This window comes from Chlorocebus sabaeus, chromosome 9 (genome assembly GCF_047675955.1).
Source record: "Chlorocebus sabaeus isolate Y175 chromosome 9, mChlSab1.0.hap1, whole genome shotgun sequence".
In the NCBI taxonomy this organism is placed as follows: domain Eukaryota; kingdom Metazoa; phylum Chordata; class Mammalia; order Primates; family Cercopithecidae; genus Chlorocebus; species Chlorocebus sabaeus.
Genome location: NC_132912.1, coordinates 36,620,796 through 36,644,328, shown reverse-complemented (window position 1 = coordinate 36,644,328; position 23,533 = coordinate 36,620,796). Strand labels below are relative to the sequence as shown.

The following is a 23,533-nucleotide window of genomic DNA, read 5'->3' as shown; positions in this document are numbered from 1 at the left end:
AGTCATGCTATTTGATTTAGCCTTATATTTTGCAAATTAAAAATGAAGTTATATTCCATTGTGTTGTGAAACCTCGGAATATGTGCTGGTTAATATTTCTTAGCAGTGCAGTCATATTTAAGTTGCAGATGTTTATTGGAGAGAATTGCCTGGCAAAATGTTAACTCTCAAATCTTTTTAATGAAGAAATACGTGATGTATACAGTGGAAGATTGTCGTAGAGAGATACTTTATGTTGTTTTTTATATATATAAATGTCTTATTCATTTTGAAATAAGATATGTGGATTTTGCTGCTAAGCCTTCCTAAAATATTTTAATTTCCTTTCGGGAATATGTCTGAAGGTAAGATATTAAAGGGAGTATCAGGTAATGTAACTGACAGGGGTAAACCAGTTGGGTAAGGTTTGGCCAAAGCATCAAGCCTTGCGTGGTAACTTTATGATAATGTTAGTCATCCATAAAGGAGTGACATTAGAATTGCTTGAATTAGTTTTTACCATTTATAATTTCATGCTTTGTTGTGTTTTAAAAATCTGTCTTTTCTCTTTTTCTGCTTTCTTCTATGTGGTTTTCTTCTTCTTCCTTTTTTTTTTTTTTTTTTGAGAGAGAGAGAGAGAGCTACTAATGACTACATGCTAATTAATTCTCTTTAGATGGAATAGCAGGTACATATCCTTCTGTCATCAGCACCATTTCCCCTTGCTGTCATTGGAAACCACCAGTAGAGGATGCTAACAAAAATGATTATTGGTGTAGTAGTATCATAAGTCTCTCTCTCTACTGTGCTGATTGGGACCTTCAGTATAATTCTAAGTCTTATTGTTAATTAAAACTAGCCTTGGTTAAATTAGGCGTAAGCATTTTCTAGTTTGCCAAAACTAGAAAGAAGCAGGACTGTTTTAACTTGAATAATTTTATAAATTTGAGTTATTTAAGTCTCTAATTGAGGTTGCTACTAATTCATTTTTGTTTTAGAGCAGTTGCATTGCTCCTTATTTTAAAAAGGTTTTGTTTTATGTTCTTAGGTTTGGAGAAGAATATGTAATAATTGACCCATATTTATTTTGCGTATTTAGAATACTTTTTAATCACCCCTTTTTAAAATTAATAGTAAGATCCCTTAAAATACATATTTTAGATGTTAAAATACATCTAAAATGGTAAAAGTTTAAGAGTAGTAAGAATTACAATTGATTGATAGTACTATGTAATTATTTTTATGTAACTTATGTAGACTTAGACTATGGATGGGTTGGCAGAGAGCTGCTAAAGGAGGTGGTAACTAGCAGTCACTCAGATGTTAGCGATTTTTAGATTTTATCTTGTCCTTCCCCTTCAGGTCTTTTCCTACTGGTAGTGCTCCTCGACCTCTTTAGTTAAGAATCGGTTAGTGCATAGTGCATACGTTTTAAATTTGTCAGTTGTAAATTAAGAGTATAAGTTTGCTTTGAGATCTTAAATGCAGTAAAAAGTCTCTTTAGTTCGTTCGTTGCTGTATGGTTGTATTAAAATAACTCCTTTCAACAAACTATAAATTGGATGTAAATAATTGCATGAGACAGTGTATTTAGTTATGTCTTTTCATTTTGTGTCCTTATAGGTATATTAATATAACTGTAAATTTTAAGCCTCTCATTAAGTAGAACATTAAAGTATTTATTTCCTTAATTATTTGTAGTAGTGTTTCTATAAATGCATCAATATCAGTACCATAATGGAATAGCCATAGTGTTTATCTTGAACTAAGTAGGTATTGAATTGCCAGGTAAGCCTGTGTTAATTTCTTATTTTAGGATGTCATGGTTATTCGTGTGTGTGTGTAAATAGTTTTTCATTTCCTGACAGGTATTTATTTAATTTAGTATTCTAATTCCTGAGGGCTCAGTAGTGAATAGGTGTGATTCACTTACGTGTTGATGAACTCAGAAACTTTGCCACAAAGTCATGAGATACATTGTAGCATGGAGCAAAACTTAAAGTATCTTATAAATTGAAAGTATTAATCATTTATTAAGATGACCCTGATATAAAAAGCATGTGAAATATTTGTTTAGTACTGTTTTCTTCCTTTCTCTAGTCTCCAGTATGTTTGAAATGGTATACCCTCCTATGTAGTAGCTTTTGAAGCATGTGCTGAGAAACTTCTGTTAAATTGAGAATTATATTTTTAAAATGACAGCATAATGATGTCTCATAGTTGTGTTTTTATTTTGCTTTTTCCTCCTTTTGGATTTACCTGTATAAATCACTTTTAAGCATGTGGTTAGAGCCAGATGTAAACACAGATGCAGTATCATGTGGAATTATATTGTTAGCTACTCTTAACTGCCTGTATTGAATTGCAGCGGAGGAGGAGAAAAATCATGCAGATGTTGGAAGAAGATACGCATTAGTGTGCAAGAGTACAACAAGACGTTAGAAAACGTGAAGCTGTAGAACTAGGATTTAAAAAGGTTTCTTTGCAGTACGGTCACTAATTTATGTGGAAATGCATGCTGTTTATTTCTAATTGAGAGATAAGCTAAAATAAAAGTGCATTGTTGAAAGAAAACTGAAAAAATTTTAAACTAGAAAAGCGTCCTGATTAGGAAATATGATAAAATGATTTTTTTAAATACTTTTTAAAAGGATAGATGTTGTGCATATTACTGGCTAAATAATCATTCAACTAGGTATGAACTAAAAGTAGAAAGCAAATAGAAATATATGTAGTAGAGAAAGTTTTGTAGCAACCCTAGTTAAAATTAAATTTGATCTATTATGTAGGCATTGCCATATAAATTAATCATTCTTTTGCATGGGGCAGTGTTTTGAGTATTGTATCACTAAAGGAAACATCTTTAGGATGTCAGTTTACTAAATAAAAGCTTCAGTATGTTATGAGCATGTCTGGATTTTAGCCTTGATGGAGGTGGGTTACACAGTTTGTTAACCTAAAACTGGGTTGCTTAAAAAAGATGGCAATATAATACAGTACTTAAGTAGCAAAATGCTCTCTAGTAAGTAAAATTTGCTTTATGATTGTTTTCAGAGAAAGCAACTTAATTTTTAGAACTTCATTAATTTTGTTAAAACATATTTTTGTAGTATAGAATACGGATGTAGATAAATGGAAAGATTATGAAAGGAAAAGCAAAAAGTTGAATTCAAGTGTCTATTTGTATTATAGCTGTGAAACTTTAAGGTCTTCTGTTTTCATTCTCTACGAAGTTACTTTTCTCTGTTTCTTCAAACAGCTCCCTATTGTTTAATACATGTTCCCTCTATACATAGGGATTGCATTGATCTGCCCATATGCACATTTCTCCTCCTAATCAACATTATGTATTTATTGAGACTTGGTACTTGGACGTTGAGGTATGAACTATGACTATTTGTAGAAAACCTGTCAGTATGACAGCCTGGGAAAACCTTCATCTCTTTTGCAGTAACAACTACATCTGTGCTGAAATTATTCATAACAGATGTTTTGTGATCTCTTAATTCCCCTCCTCTCCCTTCCCTTCCCCCATTCATATTTAAAATTAAATGTGAATGGAAGATAAATTTATAAATTATGTTAATTTCTTTTTATTGTTTTATTCTGTATTGAAAGTCCCGTTTTCTCTTTTTAAAATATTCCAATTTTAAATGTTTAAGATATTCTAAGTGTTCTGATTTCAATTTTCTTTTAATAAAATGTGACGCCATTATTTAGATACCTGTTACTATTCACCTAAAATATATTCTGATTTCCCTTACTCTTAAGGTCTTTGTATTCATTTAATCCACAATTCTAGCAGAGTGTTTGGTTTTGGGTTTGTCTTTTTTTAAGTAGATAGTGCTGAGTGTAACCAGTTTGCTGATGAAAAACCTCATTTTCTTGGAATTGTACATTCTTAATATGGAAGATCATCTTTTCCAAGGTAACTTTTTATCTGAAAACTGACACAGATAAGCTGAAATTTAGGGCCTTTAAGTAGAAACTCTGGAAGAGACTTTAATGTGTGTTTTCAGAAGGGATAATGCCAGGCAGATACAGTGACATATGGAATAGCATATAGTGAAATCCTTCAAGGAGTAGATTTTCTGAACCTGGGCTCAGGTTAACCTTGCTCTGCCTTGAATACTTGAAAAGGCTGTCAAAATCACTGTATCTCTCTTAATGTTTTCTCATTTCTACCCTAAAACTAAGTTGCTATTCACTCTTATTGCTACATCATTTTTCTGAATCTCTTTTGATACTCTTGGTTTTTGCTTTATTTGGGAGGGAGAAAGTAAAGGAAGGAGGAATTGGAGTAGGCAGAAAATAACTTTATATGAATAAATATTCATTAAGAAAATAAAGTGGAATAATTTTGGACTGGAGAGATTTGGGAGAATCATCCAAAGCCATTTTGCAGGAAAGCAAACAATCAAAGAGATAAGATGACTTTGCCAAGTTTACGTTGCTAGTTAGCTTGGACTAAGTCACAGCTTTTTGGGTTCCTAGTTCAGTATTCTTTTTATTAGGTCATTTGAGCATATTTATCTAAGATGGTAACAAAAACTAGATACCATGAATTTTCAGATTTATTATAGTTAAAACCAAAAAGTGTAGAATGCTTCATCATCTGAACAAAAGGCGAGTTCTAATACATATTCATGTATCTATCAAATTTAGTAGTTGATGTAGTTATATCACTTAAAATATTTCAGATGCAGAATGTTAGTATTATTTAGAGGCATCCTCTCATTTGGATTATACTTTTGGTCATTATTCCCAATTTCAGTTCCAATTCACTCTATCCTTCCTACCTTGGACCCAATCTGTTTTATATATGCTCTTGGTTTTATAGCTAGCTTTGTAAAATTTTGTACCTCTTTTGTGTGTTTTGTATTTACTAAGTGCTACTTTGCTATATAATTTCCTTTCCCTTCATTTCTTTTCTTTTCCTTTCCTTTTCTTTCTCTTTCTCTCTTTCTTTTTTTTTTTTTTTTTTTTTTTTTTTTTTTTTTTTTTTTGACAGTTTGACTCTTGTCACCCAGGCCAGAGTGTAATGGCGTGATCTCGGCTCACTGCAACCTCTGTCTCCCAGTTTCAAGCGATTCTCCTGCTTCAGCCTCTCAAGTAGCTGGGATTACAGGTGCACACCATCACATCTGGCTAATTTTTGTATTTTTAGTAAAGACGGGGTTTTGCCGTGTTAGCCAGGCTGGTCTCGAACTCCTGACCTCAGGTGATCCGCCTGCCTCAGCCTCCCAAAGTGCTGGGATTACAGGCGTGAGCTACTGCACCTGACCTACAATTTACTTTCTTTACTTAGCATTGTTTGATAGCTAGATATGTTGCTATATGTACAGTTAGTTCATTGCTTTTAACCTTGCAATATTTCATTTATGTAGTAAGCACAAATTACCTATCAATTCCCCTAATCGCAGATTCCCAGATTGACTCTAATTCTTGGATACCAATAATTCTGTAATAAACATCCTACTACATGTTGCTAATGGCTGTGGAAGAGTTTCGGGCACTACCATATCTAGGAACATGGCATTGTCCAGACATAGTATTGCTGAGTATAGTTCAATCACATATTTAATAATTACTAAATTCTGTGAAATTATTTTTAAAACAGCAACACCATTTTTTACACTCACCAACAATGTAAAAGAACTATTTTCTCACATTTTTGCCAGCCTTTGGTATTGTAGAACATTCTACATTTTGCTAATTTTTCAGTTGCTAAATGTAATCTAATAGTTGCTTTAATTTATGTTTCTCTGTTTATCAGGGAGGTTGATCATTTCTTCATATCCTAGCTAGCTGTTTGGATTTCGCTTTCCATGTCTGGCCTATTCATACCCTTTACCCCTCTTTTTGGATACATTTCCATTTCTTGTTGATTTCCCAGAATTCCTTGTGTATTTGAGATAATAATCCCCAATGTGTCAGTTATTTGACTATGGTACAGGAATCCTTAATTTTAATGTCAAAATATTGACTTTATGGGTAGTAGGAAGTCCTTCCTAATCTATACATTATAAAGATATTTTCCTGAATTTTCTTCCATTAGTTTCATAGTTGTATTTTTCATAGTTATATGTCTGATGCATCAGGACATGTAGAAACACAGCCTTTCTTAAGAGGAACAAATATAGCAGCTAAGAGTTTGGGTTGATCCTGTAACTTACTAGCTATCACCCTGGCCAGGTTACTTAGTCTTTTTATGCTTGAGTTTCTCTACATGTAAATTGGGCATGACAGTCTCAGAATTGGGAAAGTTTAAATGAAGCGTATGAGGCATTGTGCCTAATACATGTTTTAAGTTTTCAACACATGTTCATTTAAAATTTTACTTATTAAATTAATTTATTTTAAATATGTTTTGAATCAACTGACAATTTTTTATCCTTTTGTCCAGTATTAACTCCAGCTAACGTAACTACCATCTGAAAGGGGGTTGCTGTAAAATTTGTTCATTGTTTCTGTAGCTTTGACGTTTAACATTGCTTCGTTCAGACCTTGGACAAAGCTGTTAAATGATCAATAGACACTGAAGCTTCATCTTAATGCTACTTTTGGTATGTCTTTCAGCTTTAGGAAGGATTCCTTGGACTCTTTTTAAGGGGCATTATATTGAGAGAGACCTTACCATATCACTTTTATGTATAACATTGATAGGAACTTCAAGGATAATGTCCCTTTGTTTTTCTGTTACATAAATCAAAGAACCAAAGCCCAGGAATAAAAGCTGTGTGTTCTCTATTTGAATAGTCTAAGCAACATGGAGTCTGCACCTTCTCATACATCCATTTGGCTGGGAATATATTTAAGAAGATGGCTGTCTTACTATGTTCCTATGGTTATAGATCAGGACTATCCTAAGACAAAAGTTAAAACCATACCCTGGTGTGTGTGTGTATGTGCATGTGAACTTAATTGAGGTATAATTTATGTACAATTAATACCACTATGCATGTACATGTTGATAGAGTTTTGACATACTTATATACATGTGTAACTGCTACCACAATCAAGATGTAGTCGAATATTATTTCCATCATCCTAAAGAGTTCTTGTGTACTCAATCTCAGCCAATCTTCCCCACCTATTGCCCCTAGCAATGATCTGCTTTTGGTCACTAGAGGTTAGATTTAGTGTTTCTAGATTTTCATATAAATCAAATCATGCAGTATGTACTTTCTGTGCACCTTCTTTTGCTCAGGGTATTACCAAAATTAATAAGTATCAGTAGCTCATTCCTTTTGTATTGCCGAGTAGTATTCTATTGTATGAATATTGTGTTACCAAATACACAATTTGTGTTGCTCTTCATCTCCAATGGAACTATTAACTTGGGTTGTTTCTAGTTCTTTGCTCTAATGAATAAAGCTACTGTGAACATTTACATAAAAATTTATATGCTATATATCTTACATTTTTCTTGAGTCAATACTTACAAGTACAGTTATAGTACAGGTAACTGTACCCCTAAGTACATATAGTAAGTGTATGTTTAACTTCGTAAGAAACTGCAAAATTGCAAACTGCTTGTAACAAACATTTTTACATTTCCACCAGCCATGTGTGAGAGTTCTAGTTGTCCACATCCTTGCAAACAGTTGTCCGTGTTTTTAATTTTAACCATTCTAGTACATGAGTGGTAGTATCATTTTGGTTTTGATTGGATTTCACTGGTGACTAATGATGTTTGAAGATCTTTTGGTGTATGTATTGGCCACTTGTGTGTTTTCTTTTGTGAACCGTCTGTTCAAATAATTTGTCCATTTTTAATTGGATTGTCTTTTTATTATTTAGTTGTAAGAGTTAACTTTGTATATTCTGGACGAAAATTTTTTGTTGGATACAGGTATCAAAGATATTTCTCTCTTCCTGTTGGCTTATCAGTTTTCTGAATGGTACCATTGAAGTGCCAAAGCTTTAAATTTTGATGGAGTTTAATTCATAATTTTATTAATTTAAGCTTTGTGTCCTTTCTAAGAAGTCTTTGCCTATTCCAGATCTTCAGGATTTGCTCCCATGTGTTTTTAGAAGCTTGTAGCTTTACCATTTAAGTCTGTAATCCATTTCAGGTTAATGTTTGGTCTTAACTCACTAGAATTTGGCATAAGAATTTTTATTTGAAATTTGTAAAAATGTTTCTTAGGGCCCAACTAAGACCCAAAGCTCAGGATTGTAGAGGAACACAAGTCCTACTTCCCTGGTTTTGAACATTTTTAACTGAGAGTGAGTACATTGTGCCTAGTCAGGGTTTTCAAGATTCTTCGTGTCCTTGACACATTTTAATTCACTGAAATATACTTTAATGAAGATACAGTTTCAGAGAAAGATGCCTAAGGAGAGTGGCCATAGTTAGCGGAATGTGAGTATTGTCTTCAAGATTTCTTATTTCCTACAAGGTTTTAAGGAATTTAGCACTATACCAATTCATTTTCATGTTTTGTAGCTTTTATCTTTAGACGGGGAGTTTGTTTAAACCTAACATTTATCTTGAGTTTTTAAGGGATGTAGTTTTCTCCTTGAGATAAATGCTTGATCTTACTGATATTTGGCTACATATTTTACCCCCTCACTTTGTTATAGCTAAAGAAAAAGTTTTTAGTTACTTTTAACTTTGGTAAGTTGATTACAGATGCGTTTATATTTATTTCATTTCTTAGAAAATATAGATATTAGTTATTCCTTTGTAATTATTTTAAGATAATTTTTTAACTTTTCTATTTTATCACCTATTCCTATTCCTTGAAAATTCATTATAAGTAACTTGTGTCTTATTTTTGTTTTTAAAGATCTCACTTTTTAATACTCCTTTTAGCTCTGTGTCTGTCTTGAACGTTCTGTATATTATTGCATAATATAATTCCTTATGAGCTGGTATCCTTAGGTGCATTTATAGAAAAAGCATTGAACTGAGATGAAGTCTTAAATAAATTCTTTTCTTTTTTTTCTTTCTTTCCTTTTTTTTTTTTTTTTTTTGGAAACAGAGTCTTGCGGTGTTGCCCAGGCTGCAATACAGTGGCATCTTGGCTCACTGCAACCTCCGCCTCCCGGGTTCAAGTGATTCTCTTGCCTCAGCCTCCCGAGTTGCTGGGATTACAGGTGCATGCCACCATGCCTGGCTAATTTTTTGTATTTTTAGGAGAGATGGGGTTTCAGTGTGTTAGCCAGGATGGTCTCCATCTCCTGGCATCGTAATCTGCCCACCTCAGCCTCCCAAAGTGCTGGGATTACAGTCGTGAGCCACCATGCCTGGCCCAAAGTGCTAAATTCTAATATTGAATCTGCCATTATTTGGCCTCTGAAATTGAGAAAATAATTCAATTTATCTGGGCCTATGTTTGTTCATCTGTGGAATGAATATGATGGATTATTGTATGTAAGGTAATGAGACTCTAAAGATGAGAGATATAGTACCTTGCCCTAAGGAGGTTATAGTGTGGTAGGGAAGAAAAATGAGGAAAGAAATCTTTAGAACTTTTAGAAAACAGTTCGGTAACTGATGTGATATTCTGTCTTATATGCATAGAGGGGATGGTGCTTAAACCAAGTCTTAAAGTATGTGTGTAGGTTATCCTAGTAAAATATCCTAGTGGAAAATAATATTCCGTACAGGGGGAATAGTATGTGCAAAGGGCATGACACAGATGCATACACATATTGTGGGACTCAAGTCACGTTTGGTAAAACTGTATAGGGTGAGTGGAAGAATGGCTAGAGATGAGGCTCGAGAATTGGATAGTAAGCAAATGAAGAATTTGGCGTAAGAATTTGCTTTATATTGCTATCCTGAATTTAGATTTTATCTTGGACATGATGGGAAATTACCACAGGTCTTGAAGCAAAGAGTGACATGATTACATTTATATACAGTAATTCATAATATTTTGTTTCTTTATATATGCAGTGTTAATATGATTAAAAATTTAATATATATACTTTACTAAAAGTGAAAAAAGTTGTAAAACCTGATGTAGCCTGCTTTCCTGAGTTTTTGCTTATCTATTCTGATAATACTAATAGATTTGCATAGTAATTGCTTTGAAATGGTGCTGCCACTACCACTTCTACCACCACCATAAATTCATAAAAGACTTATGCTACTAGAAGCATAAGCAGCCTTATGTTAGAGTGGCTGGTATCTATGCACCAAGTTAACTGTGCATTTCTGGTCCCTGCACTGTTAAGGGGAATTGTGTATATATATATTTTTTCCTTTTCTGAAATCAGTAAATCAGTGCAAACAAATGTGTTGTGGATTTATAAACCTATGGAATAAAATGTTTTTACTTCTATCAATTATGACTCTCCAAAGACATAAAATACTCTTCACTCACTATTACTAGATAATTTTCTGGATTTTTTTCTGGCATTTATTAATGGTTCTGCATAGAGCTCCACCTTGTGAACCTGTTACTGTACTTTGATATCAGTTCTCTGTCATAGATATTTAATAAATAAAATAAAACTTTGTTTACCTGAGTGTTTCTTATTCAAAATAGCTGTAATTCAGGCCTGGTATATGTTTTTATTTGAATAGAAATAGTTCACGTTTTTTTTGGAAGTTACGCCATATACTACTAGATAGATTAAAACCAGTGCCTTTTCTTAGACCAACTGCTGAGGATATAATCTTTGTCATGTTTCAACCTCTTAAGTTTAATAATTCTCATGTGAAAATTAGTGGTTGATTTATGCATCAATTTTCTAAACATTTCACATGTGATCTACTTTGTATATTAATTCAGAGACTTTTGTGTTTGATGTTATTATATAGTGTATTTTTTAACCAAAACTTTAAAAATTAACCCCATTTCATTAGTATTTGTTTATACTTTACTATACCTTGTTTACATGTTTAACCTGCCTATGTATTATCTGTGACAGTAATGAAACTGAATGGTTATAAAATGCTATATAATTTTATCAAGTCAAGCCGACTTTTTTGGTGGGGAACATCATCTTCCTCTTGTTGCTAATAGATAAAGGATTTTTACTGTACTAATTTCAAAAATGGTGTAAAGCAGCAAGGCAGATCTTCACAGTCTATTCTTTGACAGTATATTAAGCATGTGGAGAGAAAAACAAGGTGTTAGCTATTTTAAGGTTTCACAGCCACACCCCCATCTTGTTCATTTTCACTTGAGTTGTATAGAACCTAGGAATTGCTGTATGTCTTTAATGTAAAGTCAGCAGTGCAAGTAACAGTATTGGATCATACTTCCACCATTACATTCTCTGAGTTTCTGATCACCACATTCTCACAGATAAGGAAAGTAGTTGTAGATGTCTGAAAAGTAAAAAGGACAAAGAACACAAGAAGTGGTAAATATGTTTAGGTTCAGATAGACATTGTATACAGCTTGGGAGGAGGGTAAAATTATTGATTAGCTATGGGTAGGGTTGGTAAGTTACACATGCATGTTAAAATTTCTAAGATAAGGAATAAAAATCTAGACGATATGTGTACCTTCCAGACTAGTAGAGAAGGGAAGTAGAAAAAGAAAATATATTCAATCTGAAAAAAAGGTAAAGAAGCAGAAGAAAGAAAGCGTGGAAAAGAGAAGACAAGTAAAAAGCACAAAAGCATATAGCAGCAGTAAGTGCAAATATATTAGTAATTACAGTGCATATGAGTTGAAAAAATCCTCCACTTAACAGAAACTGGTTATTAGGTGGGATAAAATAACAAAATATATGCTGTTTACAAGCAATATCTCAAAATGCATATTCTTACTTGAAAGTAAAAAGGATTTAAAAATGTATTCCTGACACTACTAATCAATAGAAATGTTGTTTAGCTATGTTAATATAATGTAAAGTTGGCTTTGAGGCAGAAAACCTGTCCGAGAGAGGAGGGTCGCTAAATAGTTATAAAAGGAAGGTATAATTTTGCATAAGTGACTACCTAATAATACACTTTCAAAATACATTAAGCAGAAACGAGGACTGCAGAAGAAAAAGGTAAATTTATCATTATTATAGGTTATTTAAAATAATCTCTGTTAATGTGAGAACAAGCAGAAAAAAATTAACAAAAATAGAGATGATTTTAATAACAGGACTTACAAGCCTGCTGTAATGGACATGCATGGAACATTGTACCCCACAACTAAAGTAGAGGAGGAACACTTAGAAGATCACATTCTGGTTAAATACAACCAGTTTTAACAAATACCAGTGGATTGGCATCACATTACACTTTCTGTTTACAATGCCATTAACTTAAATAGAAAATTTGTGTGTGTGTGTTTTGGAAATTAACATGTTTATTTCCAAATAATTTGTGGGTCAAAGAAAAACTTGTAATGATAGCAGTAAATTATTGTACATGACAACTTATGTATAGCTAAAGTGGGAATTAGATTTTAATGCTTATATTACAGGAATAAAGGTTGATGAATAATAAACATGCAATTTTAAGAATTAGGAAAAAAGCGTTCTCCCTGATTGATATGACAAGGGAATAATTAATGAACTAGAGAAAGTAAAGTAATTCAAAGAGGAAACAATGCAACTAAAAATAGATTATTTGAGAAGAGTAACAAAATTAGCAAACCACTGGTAAGATTAATATGTGGGGAAAGAAGTCACAAAGAATGAAAATGGGAATGTTACTACAGGTGTTTCAGGAATGATCAATTTTATTTTAATGTAGTTGAAAGATTAAGTGGACCAATTCCTTAAAAAAATGTAGCTCATACTGGCCCAAGAAGTAATAGAAAATGGAATAGCCTTAAAACATAAAGGAAAAATATTCTTACAAAGAAAAAAATACCAATTCTAGACAGATTTACTGGAAAATTCTACAAAACAGTCAAAGAACAATAATTCCAGTTGTACAGAGAGTATTTCACAGTTTGGAAAAAGAAATGACTGTCCTCAACTTTTTTTCATGAAGCTCCAATTATGAGAAATTATGATTGTCTTTAACTCAGACCTGTGTACAAAAATTCATAGATTAGATATCATCACGTAGTAGTAACCCCTTATCCATGATTTCAGTTACCTATGCTCAGCCACAGTCCAAAAATATTAAATGGAAAATAAAATAAAAATTTATATGTTTTAAATTGTACACCCAGGATGTGGATCCTTCCTTTGTCCAGCATATCCACGCTATGTATGCTACCTGCCCATTGGTTACCGTTAGTAGCCATCTTGGTTATCAGATCAAAAAAAAAAACAAAAAAACAAAAAAAACACAATAGTATTTATAGGGCTTCCATGCTATCCATGGTTTCAGGCATCCTCAGGGGGTCTTGAAATGTATCCCCTGTTGATAAAGGGAAATTACTGTACTTGACTAATAATGTATAAGAAAGTAACCCATCATAACCAAGTTGGGTTTACTCTAGAATTTCAAAGTTGGTTTTATATTAGAAAGTTACTTAATAGAATTTACCACATCATCTGTTTAAAGAAAAATAGTCATGTGAGCATCTCAATAGATCCATCTGTGATAAAACTCTTAGCAAGTCAGTGAATGAGAAGGCCCCTTTCTTAACCTGATGAAGGCATTTTTTTTCAAAGAAAATTTCTAGCCCTACTTTCTTTCCACTTAATGGTAAAGTGTTGAAAGCATTGGTTCCCTTTGATATCAAAGGACAAGTGTGCCTGCTAATGCCACTTTTAGTCAACATTGTACTAGAAGTATAGCTAGTACAGTAAGTCAAAAACAAAACACAACGATTAGGAAGAAAAAGCTATTATTATTTGTAGATTATATGATTATCTGTGTAACCCAGAAAAATTCACAGATGAATTACTCAAAGTTTAAATTTGGATGCAGAATTATCATACAAATTCAATTACATTTTCACACTCTTTGCTGGCATAGAAATGCAATTAAAAGGTAGCGTTATATCATTATAAAAGTATAAAACACTGAGTAAATCTAACAACGTGCTCAATATCTTTATGGAGAAATTATAAAACATTGGCAGACATAAAGATCTAATTAAATAGCATAATATACCATGTTTATAGAAGGTAACTTGAACATTGTAATGGTGCCAGTTCTCCCCAATTTTATCTGTAGGTTCTGTGCCATCTGATCAAAATATCAACAGGTTTTTGTGGAATTTGACACGCTAATTCAAAAACTTATATGGAAGAGCTAAGAGATAACAGCAAGATACTCATTCATGAAATGAATCTGTGATGGCACTGGGATTGCCAATCAGTGAAATAGGATGACCCTTTCAATAATTGGGGTTGTTGGTTAATTAAACAGAAAGAGTTGGGGTTGGACTGCTACCTAACACTGTTTAGAGAAACCAATGGATAGATTATAGATCTAAATCTGTAGGTAAGGTAAAGGTATGGGTAAAGTAAAATGGTAACATTTTCTAAAGATGATGGGCTAGAATATGTCAATGACTTTGAGTAAAGATAAAAAGGCATAAAACAGAGCAAAAGATTGGCAAATATGACTACATCAAAACTAAGAATTTTGTTTCACTAATAGATAGAGGGCCTAATCCAGTATTTAGCACATATCAAAATCTACCACCCAGGGAAATAAAGACGAACAATCTGATAGAAAACTGGGCTTGAATAGGCACTTCACAAAAAAATAAACTAGTTTGGCTAAGGAGTGTATTATAAGATATTCAACCTCGTTAGGGATCAGGGAAATGCAAATTAAAACCACATTAAGAAGGCATTTCACATCTCCTAGATTCTCAAAACTTAAAAGCCGTAATCCCAGCACTTTGGGAGGCCGAGACGGGCGGATCACGAGGTCAGGAGATCGAGACCATCCTGGCGAACACGGTGAAACCCCGTCTCTACTAAAAAATACAAAAAGCTAGCCGGGCGAGGTGGCGGGCGCCTATAGTCCCAGCTACTCGGGAGGCTGAGGCAGGAGAATGGCGTAAACCCGGGAGGCAGAGCTTGCAGTGAGCTGAGATCCAGCCACTGCACTCCAGCCTGGGCGACAGAGCCAGACTCCATCTCAAAAAAAAAAAAAAAAAAAAAAAAACTTAAAAGCCAACTGATACTGCTATTGGTATAGACATGGAATAACTGAACACTTAAACCTTGCAGGTGCTAATGTAAGTAGCTACATTCACTTTGGGAAATAATTTCACATTATTAAAGTTGAAGATACACATACACTATGATCCAGTATTCCTTAGTATATGTCTTAGAGAAATCTCTATACAGACATACCAGGTGATGTATGTAGTTGTTTATACAGTACTGATCATAATAACAAAACAAAAAATAAATATCAGTAGTAGGATGGGTAAATTGTAGTATATTTATACAATGGAATGCAACACAATACTCAAAATGAGTGAATTACACCTGTGGTCAACAACCTGGCTCATCCTAGGAAAATAATGTTCAAACAAAACAAATCACTGAAGAATATAGTGTGGTTTCATTTATATAAAATCCAAGAACATGCAAAATTAAGTAATATATTGTTTAAGGATACCGATACACATAATACAAGTCTATGATAAACATAAAATTTAGAAATGAGTGAGTCTGGACACAGAGTAGATATCACAGGTCAGGATAATGTGTGTTTAAAAAAAATGATGGTGAATACTCAGATATTTATTGTATTTACTCATTATACCTTAAATTTATAGAATTCTTTAATATTTGATATTAATTACTGATAGTAATTTATGGCTACTGATAATCAACATTTAATCTAGAATAGTAACTGAAAAAATAAAAGTGAATGATTTTTGGGAGAACTCAGTATTTGCCATGTATTTCCTATATAGGTATGTTTAATTTTTCTGAGTTCTCAAATGTAATCAATTTCTTTTGAGTATCTTTAGTATTTTGTACTGTCTTTGTATTTAATATAGCAGACAAAGCATAATTTCTTTTTTTTTTTTTTTTTAACAGAGTCTTGCTCTGTCTCCCAGGCTGGAGTGCAGTGGCGCAATCTCGGCTCATTGCTGCCTCTGCCTCAGCCTCTGCAGTAGCTGGGATTACAGGCACCTGCCACCACGCTGGGCTAATTTTTGTATTTTTAGTAGAGACGGGGTTTCACCATCTTGGCCAGGTTGGTCTTGAACTCCTGACTTCAGGATCCACCTGCCTCAGCCTCCCATAGTGTTGGGATTACAGGTGTGAGACACCACACCCGGCCTAAGCATAATAATTTCTAACCCTGGTTGTGTGATACTCCAAAATGTATTCATTTATTTTTAGGGATATAGGCATTTTTAATTCTTTTACATTTTTCTGATCACTAAATTTACATGGCTTCTACCTTTACATATTTTCAGTTTATTGACCACCTTTTAGGAAGTTTGAGAAAGATATTACCATATTTTTTTTTTCTAACTTAAAATATGTGTATTCTTACTATTGCACTTGTGGATATAACATTTCATTTTAGAATACTTACATTTTATTTTGTTTATCAAACAATAGTATTTTTGTATCAGGCACTATTCTCAATATTGTTAAAATATTCATTTAGTATTCATTGCAACTCTATGAGAAAGATACTGCTATCTTTTTTTAATAGGTCAAGGGAAACTGAGGCACATAAAGTGTTGGGTAAGGTCACTTAGCTAGTAGGTGGAGCCTGTGTTCAAACCTAGGCAGTCTGGTTCCACAGTCTGTGCACTTAACCACTAAGCCGTAAAAGACCATATGAAGTAGGTTTCTAAGAGGAGTATGTCATCTATTTCAGTGTTCTTTAATAAACAGGGTACTATTTTTGAGCGGTGCCAGCATATTGTCAGATTATGATGAAATAATCATATTATTCCCTTTGTTTTATCTGAGAATATAAAAAGTAATATTGGTAAATTACACACTGCTGGACATTGCTTAGATTTATTCTTCAATGAATTTTGTGTCCATATGTTCATGAGATGAGAAAAATAGATAGGCAGAAGTACCTGTTACTCTGATTGCAGATCTACCCGTAATGCACAAATGGTGATAGTGTACTTTCTTCTTCCAAAGGTGGGTTAATGGAGTCATGATTTAAAATAAGAAAGTTTAACAGTAGCATGTATAAATTTGATATTTTTACATCCTAAGTTGTATATAAATCATTTATGGGAGAGTGATATTTGATTCAGGGATGTTGACATGATACCTTTGGGAAATTCTCATGGTAAAATAGAGTTAGACTGTCAATAGAGAAAATTCTAAGTGATTTGTGAAGAAACTAGTAGTAGTAGTCTAAAGTGAGGCACCAGGCAGAGAGAGAAGAATCAGACAAATCCTTTAGAGTAGTAGTTCTTTACCCATTTAGACCCACGCTCCATTTAGAGCCTTTACTTTAGAACTTCTTGAGAGATCTCATCCTATAGGCATATATGCTCACCATATATATAACATTTCTAAGAATTTCAGCTTCTCTTTATGCTTTTTGTTAGCTACTTTAAATAGCTTAACTTTCAGTGACACATGGTTTTAACAGGCAAAACACATGACAGTTAATGATTTTTCTTTAGAGCAGAAATGGTGTATATGGCCTAAATTCACTTTTAGAGATTCTTCGAAGAGAAAGTATTTCCTGTCTCTTTGCACGTGTGTGGCATATTGTAAGGACTTACTTTTAAATAAAAAGGAAAGCTCTTTCAGTGAAGTAAAGATAAGTTTAATTTGTTAAGAACCTATATAAGGCCAGGCACTGTGGCTCACTCTGTAATCCCAGCACTTTGGGAGGCTGAGGTGGGTGGATCACAAGGTCAGGGGTTCGAGACCTGCCTGACCAACATGGTGAAACTCTATCTATACTTAAAAGTACAAAAACTTAGCCGGGCATGGTGGTGCACACCTGTAATCTCAGCTGCTCAGGAGGCTGAGACAGGAGCATCGCTTGAACCGGGGAGGCAGAAGTTGCAGTGAGCTGAGATTGCACCACTCACTCCAGCGACAGAGTGAGACTCTATCTCAAATTAAAAAAAAAAAAAAAAAAAAAAAAAACCTACATAAAACAATTTATAGGAGTTTATAGCTGTGACCATCAGGTCAGGTAATTTGGGATGTTCACAAAGAGCTCTGGGTAATTATGACGGTGTACCACCTACATCTGGTGTTTGTTTTGCTTCATTTCTCTGCTAGGGAGAGGAGGTCATATAATATATGGTATTTTTATGTTATTTTAGATAAATCCATATCAACACATCACAGGAGAATAAATTATACCCCTGGTAAATTTTGGTTTATAAACTTCATGAAATGTTTCTCAGAAAGTGAGAAATATTTCTTGATTGTGTCTTTAAAATTAATGTAAAATTGCTCTGTTACCCCATAAGTTATTTGTGTGCATTACTGTAAGGTTTATATGTATTCATATTAAATTTTTCCTTTTAAAAATTGGGTTAAATGAATTATCTAGGATGATTGCATTGTTTGTGGCATCAAATGTTGTTTCTCCCTTTCCATGCCAAGCATATCCTGTTTTTGGTACATGATGTATTTTTTTTCAGATGTCAAAACACCTAGAGATACATTTTATGAATTACTAACTTACTTTTTTAGGATAGACTTGAAATCATTTAGAGGGCAAACTCTAGCAATATAGAAGTCTGCTTTTTGTTGAATGGAGTAGCAGCTAATCTTTAAGACCCATTGATAACATTTTAGTAGTAGCACTTAACATTCAGAAAGGAAAAACAAATCATCCAGCTTCTGATCTTCAGTTTTATATAACTTTACAATTTGGTACTTGATGACTTGGTATTGGTATGAGACTAGACAGTGTGATGTTACAAACATGTGATGTTTGCCTACCATGTTCTAGGAACTGTGCCAAGTGCTAGAGATGGAATGGTAGGTAAAGCTGTGGTTCTATACTTAGGGAGTTCATAGTCCAATGAGGGATACAGTCACAAAACAGATACTTGTATAAAGTGTGGTCACTGTAATACAGAGAAATGGAAAGAATGGCCAGAAAAAGCCTACTTAAAAACGTAATGCCTGAACTGAATACTAAAGGGAAGTCAGTGGGAGAGACAAGGAAGGGTAGATATTGATTGTGTGTGTATGAGCATTGAAATGAGAGGGCACAGGGGAATAGGAAGAGAGGAATAGCCTAAAGGAGAACAGGAGCAAAGGCACATGGGTAAGAAACAACATGGAATGTTCTGGACATACAAGCAGATCTCTGTTGGCAGGAATACGAGATAAGGGTAAGAGAGTGATTGGAGGTGAGTCTGGAGAGATTCGGAACCAAATCATGGGAGCTTTTTAAATGCCATGTTTAGGAGCTTGAACTTCATTTTTTTGTGAGTTGGACAGTCATTGAAGGGTTTTAAGTAGGGGCCCAATTTGATTGCATGCAGGTTTAGTACTCTGATAGCTGCTGTGAAGGATACATTTGAAGGGAAAAAGATTGGAGGCAGAGAGGCCATTTGGGAAGTAGTTAGCTTTGTAAGAGGTGACGAGGGCTTAAACTGACACTGTTAGTAGAAATAGAGAAGAGGGAGTAGATTCAGAGTCTATACATTTTTTTTTTTTAATAAATAGTAAATTTAGTAGGACTCGATGCTTGGAAATGACCAGTGGGAGAGAAAAAATAGACAAGAGTAACTCCAAAGTTTCTAGCTGAGGTGATTCCAGGAATAGTGATGACACCAAACAAAGAGTGAATATATGAATAATCAGTTGAGGAGACAGTACGGAAGTCAGTTTTGGATATTTTGAGTTTGAGATGGTTGTGACATCACTAGTGGAGGAGGGCTAACAAGGCAGTTGACCTTTCAACTTGATGCTGTCAAATATAGATGGGGGTCCTGGGCTGGAAATTCAGCTTGAAGAGTTCATCAGTTTGCAGGAGGTGATTGAAAGCATAAAACCATCAAGGGAAGGTATGTGGGTTGAAGAGAAAGAAAGGGCAGAAGACAGGAGCTTGGAGAACAGAAGTGTTTCAGAGTCAAGTAGAGAAAAAGAAGCCCCACAAAGATAAGAAAAGGAACGGAAAAAAATGAAATAATCAATGGGCCAACCTGAAGATCCAAGCAAGACTAGAAACCACACATTTTTAATGGAACAAATCTATATCGTTATAATTTCCTTAGAAGCCTTAAATTAGTGAGGGAGATCAGAATGTAACATTAGTCTAGGATTGAGGTTTTACCAGATGGTACAGTAAAAGTTGTGAGTTTAGGGAAACCAAGTTGTTGAAGTTAGAGCAGTTTAGATGATCAGCTGTGCCAAATATTGCAAGTTATGTGCTGTACATTATTCTTTGCATATATTAACTCTTAACCCTCACTACAACCATAGTTGTTACAGAAGATTCTAGAATGTAAGTTCCATAAGAGCAAGGTGTGTGTGTTTTGTTGTCTGTGCTATTCTCAGTGCCTGACATACAGAATAGGCCCAAATACTTGTTGAATAAATGAGAGAATATGAGGTACATACTATTATTCCCATTTTACAGATATGGAAACTGGGTAAGAAGAGATTAAGTAACTTACATACACAACTATTTAGTGGTAGAGCCAGTAGGAAAGGAATTGAGCCCAGGATTAGGGAGCTGATGGAAAATAGAGAAATTTTAGGTCTGGAGATCTCTCTGAGGGTAGTGGAAATGAAGTCATGAGAGATGTAGAAGGGGAGAAAGTTATCATCAGAGAGTAAAATGGTGGAGTTTATGATTTTTTGAGATAGGGTTGTTCAGTGTTGTGACAGAGGGTCAAGTCTTAGCAGTGGAGTAAAGGATGTTTACTATTGAATCTCTGTAGTCATCTATGTAGATGTTGAAAGCTCCTAAGGTTATAATAGAAGTTTGAATAGAGAGGAACATTATGATACCATCCTCATAAATGAGGTGGTATAATTGGAGATCTACAGATAAGAAGCAGCAGAGAGTGGAATAGATAAGCTTTCTTACTTCAACTCTAGCTTTTTAAACATAGATTGAGGTTAGATCTGGTTTGCTGAAAAGACAGGAATAAATTGGACTTGCTGCATATAATTTATTCCCCCATATGGATAAGCTTGTTGGAAAGTTCCAGAAATATTCAGAATATAAATACAAAAGTTTCAAATTTTACCTGACATGCCAGCTCTACTTAAAGTATGAATTCTAAATCTTGTATCTCTCCCCTGCGAGAAAAGCTACCTCCTTTTTTTATAGTAGTAGAGCAAAATTTTTGTTTGTGTTTGTAGCAGCACATCTCACCTCTTTGTTTCATAGCTGTTGGGTACACATTCCAAGGACGGTGAAAACAAAATGCACTTGCTCTTCTAATTTTTAGCCACTGGCCTAGTGGATTGCATTTATTCTCAGTTTCCTTGCCGATCCTTTTACCCTTCCCCTCCCCCATTTTTCTTTCTGAGTGGTTTTGTTTCGTGAAGCTCTTGAGAGCTTTCTATGTTATATTGTGGCACAGGAAAAAGTTAATTCATTTTAGCACTAAACTGTAGTTAACATTTTAAGTTAATCATTTTTAGAATGTTTGATAACTTTAGCAATTAATCCTGTTTCATTTTTAGAGATGATTCAATCTGATATTTCATTTGCTTTTAAAGGCTCTAATTTCTTTTCATGTATTTCCATAGCATTGTAATTTGTTTCCTGAATATTTCCCTTCAGAGAAATATAAAAATCCAGTAATCCATTATAGTATTGTGTTAAGCCTAAGATTTCATTATTTATCATAGACTTTTTAAAATTTTATTTCTTATCATATACTTTTAAAGCACAGCCTTTGATTTATAGAATTTTTCATTTTGTGGTTGTGCCTGCTTATCTTTGTTTTTGTGTGTGTATGTCTTTCACACAAATTAGTATCATTCTATCATAGCTCTTAGGAAATTCAGAGTTAATCAAATATGTTATAAAATGTGTTTGTATAATGAAAAGGTTGGAGGAGATGATTCTGTAGGTGCCTTTTAGAGCAGATGTGCTATGGTTTGGTGGCTCTCTGTGCTCTGCCCGCTTTAAATCTTAGTAGGCAGCAACTGAAATACTACTAAGTGACCTTTGACACAGAACCCATGAATGCTCCAAGTATGATTTCATTTCACCACGTTCTTTGTAAACCCAATTGCCTGTCAAATCAGATGTGTGTTTAGATGTTTTTACTGAATGTGCCTTGAGGGGGAGAATAAAGCTTGGGGTCAATTTGGCATAATCCCCACGTTTGTCTTTTTCTATTATAGAGGTTTCTTGGGGAATGGGGTGATAGTTCTTTCTGAGGAAAAGGTGCAGGCTAAGTGTAGGTGGACTTTCTGTCTTCTCCATACTTTTTCTAACAGCCTCGCTGGATCCTGATGATATCATACATAAATGCAGACCCGACTAGATGGGTTGCTGGTTGGTATTTTTGGTTCCCATTCGATCCGGTGTCTTTGGTTATGTAATAGGCACATTAACTGACAAATTATATTAAGTAAATATATAGCCATGGGCTTTTTAAAATCTCACTTTTTAAAATCAATAATTAGATTAGATTGTTTCCCAGTAATACAAGTTTTTCATATGTTCATGGATATAAGTAGGATATATTAAAAGATTATTTGTGTATTTTTATGTAAATTTGGTAATTTTGACAATTTGTCAACTCAAGTATAAAATGCATATAAATATACTTAAATAAGTATTTAAGATTAAATGTCTTTACAGTAATGAAATAGAAAATTCTTGAATGTTACTCATTTAAATTTTCTGGTTTACGAGTTCTGATAATCTTAGAAAATTAGTAATATGCTTAGGCTCACTTCAATTTCCACAGCAGAAACTATTGTATCCTTACTGGTTAGAAGCTGCCAATAGTCATTAATTGTTAAAATATAAGAAGGTTGTAGGGGACCATATGACAAAAGAACTAGTTACCTTTACAGTTTGTTCGCTGTACCTCATACACTTTGTGTTAGAAGAAAAGCTCTATTCAGTACCTTGAGTGAAAAGACCCTTACCTCCTTTTAGACTCCGATTGTGGGAATTTTCTTGCTATCTTGGACATTTTAACTTGTTCTGGGTTATTTTGAACATATTAAGGTGGACTACTGGAATAGTTGAGAACTAATTCATGTTTGTTTTTCTGAATCAGTAGTTTAGTGATTAAAGCTTAAGTAGTTAAGTTTTAGTAGTTAAAGCTTAAGATTCTTTTTAATAGATTCAATGAAAAAGAAATCTTAACTTGAAATTTAAGTTGATGAAAAATATTACCAGAGGAGATGTCCAATATTCTGATATGGGAAAATACAGAAAATAAAAATATTTAAAAATTTATCCAGATGTTAATGTTTGACTAGTTTTCTACTGGAAGAATTTGTTTGGATTTTACAATTTGGGAGAGGCAGAAGTGAGTTGGGGAGGCGGTCAAGCCCAAATTAGCATGTTCAATATCCATATTCACAGACATTTCACTAAACCATTTATGTATTCAGCATTTTTGTTGACTAGTTTTTTCATTTATAGTGCTCTTAAATCACTCCATTTGTCAGTTACTCCATTTAGCTGAAGATTAAAGTATACACTGTGATAGAAGAAAACAGATTGGTGGGGGGATGGTATTATGTAATGTAATAAATCCTATTAAACCTTTTAAAGTAGAAACATTAATTTTACGTTTTAGAATTTTCTTAATGACAGGAA

At 33.8% G+C, this 23,533-nt stretch overlaps 1 protein-coding gene across 24 annotated transcripts in view; it reads left to right on the top strand.

Annotated features, from left to right (window-relative positions):
• Positions 1-23,533, top strand: part of ZEB1 (zinc finger E-box binding homeobox 1) — a 194,213-nt gene that overhangs the window by 4,534 nt on the left and 166,146 nt on the right. The window lies entirely within an intron of this gene.